Source organism: Cupressus sempervirens, chromosome 9, assembly GCF_028749045.1.
Source record: "Cupressus sempervirens isolate cs-2001-9-10 chromosome 9, ASM2874904v1, whole genome shotgun sequence".
Taxonomy (NCBI): Eukaryota; Viridiplantae; Streptophyta; class Pinopsida; order Cupressales; family Cupressaceae; genus Cupressus; species Cupressus sempervirens.
Genome location: NC_143126.1, coordinates 115890380 through 115899797, shown reverse-complemented (window position 1 = coordinate 115899797; position 9418 = coordinate 115890380).

The window sequence follows — 9418 nt, the reverse complement described above, 5'->3', positions numbered from 1 at the left end:
CCTACTATTCATTCTTGGACATGTGTAGGACTTCTCATTTCTTTAAAATGATTTCCCTATTTTTTTTAGTCACCACTTCCATTGCTTTCAAAGCATTGAATTCTTATTTAAAGGCATGGGCTATTTTTTTTTTTTTTTGATATGCTTTTCCTTAGACCCTCTGCATGAGCTCCTCTTGTAGATATGGATGTTCTGCCTACTATAGGCTTCCTTCTCCATTGACTGTGTAGTGCCTCCTTTTAAAATGACCAGGCATCTTCACCTTTAGTTTTTGACTACTCTATTTACTAACCAGTAAGTTTAATGGACGTTGCCTCCATTTATGTGTGGATTTTAACCATTGTTCTGTCATCCATGTGGGGCTTTCTTCCCAATGCCATGGTTTCTCTTTTATGGGCCTTTGTTAATGTGGAGATAAATAACTCTGCCTCCTTTGACTTGAGCCGTGGGTTTTGGTCTTTTTAATGTATGAATCTATTTTCTTTCTACATGGGCAGCTTGGACTTATCGATGGAGGCTCCTTATAATTACATGTGGAGTTTTTCCTTCCCTCTATGTCATCCCCTGCTCCTTGACATGCAAGAAAAGAAATAATGGAATGAAGAAAAGGAGGGGAAAAGGAAAAATGGAGGAACAATTTAGTTAGAGCAAAATGCAATGGTTTAAAACACTTGTGAGGAGGATCATCCAATAGACATGTATGGAGAAGCATCATTTTATTGATCTTCTTTGAAATGGGAACAAGCTACAATGATGGATCATCTAACCCTCTGTTGGTGTTTTAAAACTACTAAGCAACAAAATGCTTAATACCATGATGACAATACTCACACAATCTAAAGACTAGCCAATTCTTATTAAAAATTGCATGTGCAAAGTATTTGGGCCCAACTTCAACAAAACCAAGGGTGGTTTTCTACTCTTCTAGCTCTGCAAAACTGGGGTGGGTATACCAAGGGATGATACAAGACTGGGAAAACTGTATGAGAATTATTTTAGTTTCATTTTGATTCTTGTCTCAAATCCTCACATACACACACAATCCTTGATAACTTGATAAACACATCCCATATAACAGATATGACCAAATATTCTTCTATAGATCTGTAGGTGTTCTCAGCAATAGTGGCTAACTGAAGCTAAAACATTCCATGCAAACAACTACTGGCCAACTTTTAGGATCTATAGGAAATAAAAGTAAAATTGATTTAATTCTACATTTTTTACAACTATTTGTGACATATTTCTCTTTCAGCTGGATCGAATGTGATCAGTGCCTAATCCATTGGGGTTCAAAGTCTACAGAAAATTCTTAGATCTAATTTGTTGCCTTACAACAAATTTTATCAGTAGTTCTTATCAGAATTCATCATTCAAAATCCTTTCCACTACTACAAAAATCTTATCACATTCATCAAAGGTTTTACTTAATCCATTGAATTAATAGCAGTGGTAAACACATATACAACCTAACTAAATTGCATTCAATTGCACAAGCCTTTACTCATACAACATCAAGATAACCAAATAATCAAAAGGAAACAAAGTTCAGAAAGAACTGATATGGGGATAGTTCATAATTTGTATTCATTTTCCTTGAAAATTGTATACAATTTACAATAAACTTAGAATGACCTTCAAAAAAAAAAAAATCATTCTATATTCATGTATTTTCAAGATGTGATAGAGAAAATACACCACTAATCTGCTCAAAAGAATGGACCAAAAAAAGACTGAGTATCAATTAGAAAAATAGAATTTGGACCCTTTTCTAGCTCTGGAATCTCACTTAAATAGTGTGAGATGCAACAAGCTTCAAGCTAAGAGAAAGTGGCAGGTGTCTTTTACAAGAAACATTTACATACACCTATCACAAAATGAAAAAAATGTGAGTAACAGAAAATTTTTTACATCAAACATTCCTTTTTTGGGCCCTTTCTATTACATCCTCTAGAATGGTAAATCCTTTGTGCATCATACCTTGCCTAAAGGTCATCTATATCAATATTTTCATGCATAGCATGGTTAGGATTGAGGTTGAAGACCTCACTAAATATTTTAGGACAAACCCTAAATAGATTCACTCCAGCATGGTTTTTTACCCACCCTATTATTGGATCATATCTCTTCACCAGATCCATCAATAAATCACTATCAAAGAAAACTGTGGGGACTATTAATTTACCAATATCGAACTCCCAAATATTGCTCATAGGAGTGTCCATTTTTTTCTTTGAAAACCATTTCTTAAACAACTCTACACCCCCCATAGAAACCTGGGCATCTCTTACCCAATTAGCTTTGTCATAAAAACCCTCTACTACAACTACTCTTGGATGTTTTGGAATGATTTCCCTCCCCTTAGTTATTTCATGCACTGACAAGGGGAATTGTTTAAGAAAATCATCATGCACAGAACATTTCAAATAATCTGTTTGCCCTGTGAATTTTTTTTGGGGAGGCATTTTGAATAAAATCCTAGAAATTTCACAATAGTAGATACTTTGAATTTCTTAGAAAGTCACAAAGTACTTACCCACCAAAACTCACACTTCTTCACTATGTGATATCTTCTGCAATTTTACTGGAGTGCTAGCTAAGAATTTCTGTGTCCTGGCTCTGAAAATTTTGTATGCCTTGATGTTCTTTCTTTGCTTTGATAATTCATTAATGGTGAGATCGTGGGTTCTTTTCATACATTGAAATCACATGCATAAAATTTGAATCATATTTACTCTCAGTAACCATTACCTCCAATTTGCAGGCAAGTTTGAATCCCATCCATAGATTTTCACTAGATCAGATGGTTCTAATTTGAAAAACAACAAGCTTTATGACTTTTTAAAACAAAGTTACGTATCACAATAGCACTTGCTTGCATTATTTAAATTCTTCGCACCTTGGAATTACAAGGAAGTGCCACTCATTGATCAAGATAAGATCAGGTTAATTTAGTTTTGAACAGAATCTAGTTAGCTATTGTGACCAATGAGAAAACTCCATATGAGTTCACACCTTCTCACAACATTCCACGCTAGCAGATTCCATATCTTCTTCTGAGCAAGAAAGTACTTGACATCATTTAGTCCACGTGTCATACTGGTGCATTCTGACTTTTCTTATCTAACGAGCATTTTCAAATTGAGGGTTTGCGCCAGTTGTCGATCTTTAAAAGATCTATGGCGACACTAATTATGCCCTACAAAGCTTCTGAGTTAAAACTTTAGATGTCACCATGGACATGTGTCTATATGGTGCATCCTCACTTTTCTTAAACTTCACTCAGATTAAAATTGTGGACAAGCGCCATTAATTGATCAGGATAAGATTGATGATCAAAAACAACTCTTCATTCTACACTTGCATCATCCACTTGAGCCAATGACATGACTACTTTTAATCCACATGTTTTGACTATTGCATTTATTTCTGACACCTTCCATGCACACATCATAAATAGCTCCAGCTAAGCACAAGTGGCAAACCACACGGCATGACTCAAAATTCTTCCATAATTTGGCCCCACTGTGACATGCGTCGCAAAGGCACATTCTCACTTTTCTTATCTGACTTGCAGCTTCATAATGCAAGATTGCACTAACCATAGATCTTTGAAAGATCTATGGCTAATAAAACTTGACTTCCATTCGGCAGTCAAACCTCTTTAGTGGTGCATCTGGCAGTACACATCAGCAGTCATTTTTTAGTGTAGCATATTGCAGCATACAATTTAAAGCTTATCCGACCCCACCTTGCCACTTGTCAAATTTTTGCTTGCTCGCATTATTTTTCTCTCGTGCATCTTCAAAATGCAGGCATGTGCTGGCCTTTAATCTCTAACATATCAATGGTTATAAAATTAGGCATCCTTATCATCATGTTGACCAAAGTGATGAATCAAAATCTCCAATCATCCCAATCTTTTCTGACACTTGCCATGGAAGACATCCATCCTTGAGAATGGTGGGCCCATCTTGTCATACCTTTCCACATGTCAAAAATATACTTCCTCGCATTATTTATTTGATGAGAATCTGCTTCTTGCAAGAAAGTGCTAGCCCTTGATTCAAGTGAAATCAATGGTTGATGCTTCTTGGTGGTAAACTGCATATCTCTGCTAGTGACTTGAACCAATGATATCACAAGAAATATAGAACGTGCACAAAAGTACTGACAAACCTGCAAAAGTTCCTGATAATTTATGGTTCATTGGAATTTAGGAAGGTAAACCCTACATGTCACCAAGTCCCATGCCCACATTATTTAAATACCTTGCATATTGAAATTGCAGGCATGGATACTTGTTGATCTGAACAAGATCAACGATTGTAACAACTTTGCATTATCAGAGGCATTTTCAAATAAAATGATGAAGCAATTTTCAAACCAAGCACGGCCACGTAAGGTTGAAATAATATTAAAATGAACCCATGCTTGTGCAAGCCCTTCCTTAGGTGGAAATGTATATCATTAAAACATTTCTCTGAAAATACTTTAAGGGTTTTTCAAAACTAGGCAAAATCTAAGGATTTGAAAATAGAAGGAACAAAACCCAAATCTGCAACATTTTAATGACTTAACTGATTTTTCACTAAAATTTTCCATAATTTTTGCATTGTGAAAAATTAGACCAGTAGTGGCTCTGTCTAGGGATGATAGACTACCTGAGTCTATGCAAGAATTTAGAATCTCTGGGAGAGTAGACCACATATTTAGTACAAAAAAGACAACTTCTTTAGATAACACTAAGCAACACATAGAAACAAGAAATGAGACTACACAGGGATATTTACAAAGATTTATAGAATATACAGAATGTACAAAACACCAGGAAACCATAAAACTACTATTCATGGAGAAAATAAGTATCTTTCAAGAAAAATACCTCTTTAAGAACTATCCATGAACTGGTAGTTCAAGAATATTGTCCAATAAATCTTTGAGTATATAAGAATCCTCACCCCAAGTATTTTTCAATTAGATATGGGCCTAACCAAATAGGATCAAATTTGCCATGTTTTCCTTTATCCTCAATTCTAGCATTCCACATCAAGACTAGATCCCCATCTTGAAACTTTTTTCTTACCTTTCTTTTATCATAGAGTGTCTTAACTTGCAGTTGCAACTTTTGGTTCTTAAGAGATGCTTCTCTTCTAGTCTTAGTTAGCCCTACTAATTCATCCAACCTTTCTTGCATATCATCAATGTTATCTTCATCATACATTTGTATGTAGTTATACAAACCTACTAGGTTGTTCTGGGGCATTCTTGCTTGAATTCCATAAACCATATCAAATGGAGCTACACCAATGGCTTTCTTCTCAATTACCCTATCAGCCCATATTGCTAACTATAACTTGGAATCCCATGCCTTTTTGTTATCATCCAAGGTTCTCTTAATAACCTTCAATAGGCTCTTATTTGTGGATTCAGCTTGTCCATTTCCTTGTAGATGATAAGGAGAGGATGATGATCTTGTCATTCCATATTTATCACAAAATTTAATGAACTCCTCAAACCTAAAGCACATTGCATTGTCTATTACAATTTTTTGAGGACAACCAAATCTAGAAATAATATTATTTAGTAGGAAATTATTGACAACTTTACTTGTTGCATTTCTTGTGGGAATAGCCTCTACCCACTTTGTAAAGTAGTCAGCAGCCACTAGAATCTAAGAAAGCCAGTGCTAGACTTGGGGGAAATCTCTCCTATGAAATCCATACCCCACTATTGAAAGGGTGCTTGAACCTCCACTAGCTTCAATGGAGTATTGCCTGAGAACTTCAATTTTCCAGCAAACCTTTGACAAGGGTCACATTTCCTAATCATAGTTTGGGCATCCTTGAAAAGGGAAGGCCACCAAAATCTAGCCCTCGTCACTTTATGTGTAGTGGTCTTGGCCATATAGTGTCCTCCACACACTCCAACATGCATTTCCTTGAAGACTTCTTTTCCTTTTTCTTGATCAACACTGCACTTCAACAATACCCCTTCAAAGTTTCTCCACTATAAGATGTCTTGGAAAATTATGTATCTGATGGATTGTAATCTAATACTCCTCCTTTAATTTTTAGGCAAATCAGGAGGAGCTTGCATGTGTTGTAGGTAATATATAACATTGGTGTACCAATCAAAATGATCCATATCACATAAGCCAGGTCTGAAGTCATCAACTACTACATTTATCTGATTGACATCTAAATTAGATTTAGCCATGAGTTTAGCCAAACCTTGACCTCTTACCAACTTAGTTATCTGCATTTCAATATTAAATTCTTGGATCCTATTGATCCATTTACACCTTTTGCCTGATACTTCTTGTTGAGAGAATATATCTTTCACTGCAACACTAGGTACAAAGGCAATGATAGTAGCACCCACTAGGTAGCATCTAAAAGCTTTTATAGCCTTCACTAAAACATATTCCTATTTTTCATTTATCTCATATTTCAATTCAGCAGGCTACAGTGACTTACTAAAAGAGGCAATGGGTTGCTCATATCCTTCTTCATTTTTCTGCAACAAGACTACAGCTACAATGTGAAAGGATGCAAAAGAAAAAAATATGCATAGGCTTTTAATAATCTAGAGTTCTCAGTACTGAAGCATTTTTATTGTAGTTTTAATATCCTAGAATGCTTGTGAAGGCTCACCATTCCAATCTATAGTAGCTCCCTTCTTGAGCATTTTTGAGATAGGTCTATTGATTTTAGCAAAATTGGTAACAAATCTTTTAAGAAAATTAACTTGGCCAAAGAAGGATTGAATTCCTTTTACATTCTTTGGCTTGGGGACTTTATCAATAGTTGTTACTCTCTCAGCGTCTATTCTCTCCCCATCCTTGCATACTATATGTCCTAGTAATTTTCGTTATGTCACCCCAATTGTGCATTTCTTTGGGTTTAAGGATACTCCATATTCTAGAGCTTTGATAAAGATTTTTTTCAAATGCTTGCAGTGATCCTCAGCCTTCTTAGAATATTTTGTAAGGTCATCCTGGTATACAACCATAATTTTTTCAATATAATCATGAAATGCCACATCCATGGCTCTTTGGAAAGTAGCTCTTGCATTAATTAGGCCAAATGGCATCCTTACATATACATATGTTCCCCATGGGGTTGTGAAGGCTGTCTTGAATTATTCACTTTCCTTTACTAGAACTTGATTGTATCCAAAGAAACCATCCATCATTGACATTAGCTTAGAACCAGTCACTTGCTACAACATGGCTTCCATATTTGGTAACCCATAATTGTCTTTCAAAGATGCAATATTCAAATTCCTAAAATCCACGTATAATCTTATATCTCCATTCTTCTTTCTGACAGTTACCAAATTTGAAACTTAGGTGGAATGCCTAATTGGTTTGATTATCCCCCCATCCCTTAGTTTCATCAACTCTTCTTGCATTTTGGGAGACAGGGTAGGGTTTACTAGTCTTTGTTTCTGGCTGAAAGGTTTTACATTGTCTTTTAATGGTATGACATGCTGAAACAAATCTTCCCTATAAGCCTTAAGGTCATCATATGACCATGCAAAAACATGTCTATACTTCCTAAGCAAGTCAATCAATTTTTTTCTAATTTTAGCATGCAAATTTTGGCCAATATAAACCATTTTGGGGAGCTTCATCAGTACCCAGGTTTATCTCTTCTAATTCTTGAGGCTTAGGGTCCTTAACTCCTAGTTTTTCTCTATCCTGGTTATCAAAAATATTTTCCAAGACCACTAACCCCTTAAGCACCATATTGGTTTTCAATTGCATAATCTCCTGACCAAAAATGGTTTCCTTACCATCTATGGTTTCAATTAGTTCACTGCAATCCATTTCTTGACCATGGTACTTGTCTTCATTTAACAAAAAATTTGTAATGTCTTTGTCATCTTCAAAGCCTTGCCAATTTTCAATGTTATTAGGTATGGAAGGTCTATTTTGTACCTCAATTTGAGATATTCTTGCAAATGATATCTCCTTAGGCTTGATTGCTACATTTGCTAACAAATCAACCATCTTATTTTGAGTCCTATCTCTCCATGAGATACCAAATGCATCAAAAGATTCTATCTGATCCCAAAATACATTTCTATACTTCTTTAATCTCCTATTTTTGAATGCATAAGTTTCTTTTATCTGGGAGATGACCAATTTAGAATCCCCTATGACATGTAATTTCTTAATTCCATAATGTGTGGAAACTTTCAATCCTAGCAACAATGCCTCATATTCTGCAATATTATTTGTGCAAGAAAACCTCAAAGTGAATGAATATCTGAAAGTATTTTTCTTAGGGGAAACAAAAACTACACCTGACCCTACACCCTCTTTTGAACTTGCTCCATCAAAAAACATTGTCCATAACACTAGTGACTTAGTGCAACATTCAACTTCATGTTCAATGATATTAGGTAAATTTTTAACTTCTTGAATAATCAATTCAGCTCTAAAAGCATTCACACCATTATCTAAGAAACAAGTGGCATCTTTGTCAATTTCTTCCCCTAAAATGTGATTAACCCTTGACTCTCTATTTACCCTAACAGCTTTATCCCCAATGTGGAAAGTAGCATAGATTAAGTCACATTGTAGGCTTCCCCCAATGGCAGCACTCCATTTGCGAGAGAGCAACATTCCATAATGTGGAGGTATATCCACTACAAGGACAAACATGGTTAACTCTACTTCAGGATATGCAGCTAATTTGAATGGTAAAGCATTTATAGTACCTATGACTAGGACTTCCCTAGCATCCATTCCTCTACATATGCCCTACTTGGTATCCACTTTCAATCCTAAGGCTTCCATTACTTTGAAAGGCATTATGGTGTTGGAAGCTTCTGAGTCTATCATACAATTTTTTAGGGTCTTCCCTTTTATAATTAGACTGAGGAAAAAAGGGTCAATATCTTCTATAAATGCTACTGAAGAATCATCTAAAAACATTTGGGGAATCTGGGATATGATACCACTATCCTCTACTACTAATGAGGTTTGTTGGGCAACAATTTTTTCTACAATAGTATTATTGTTTCCTATCTCACCCAACCATGATAAAGCCTTGCTCTTATGCTCTTCAATTCTAAGAAGTTTAGACAAGGGCACTTTTATAGTAATTTGGGATAGCATAGATATCATATCAACAGGTTCAGCAATAGTGGGTTTTACAAGAGTACCTAGAGTTGAAGTCTTTTGGATAGCAGGCACCATTTTTTGCTTAACACTATCATGTTTTGATTTCTTTGGTTGCACAACTATTTTTGTTGTTTCATTTATCTAAAACTGAACTTTCTTTTTTGGTTCTTACTTCTTACCCTTATTTTCTTTGATCTTAGGCACATCTACATTGACTTTTTTATTTTGATCATTCATCTTATGGGTGATATCTTTGATGAATACACTAGGCGGCTTTCCTAC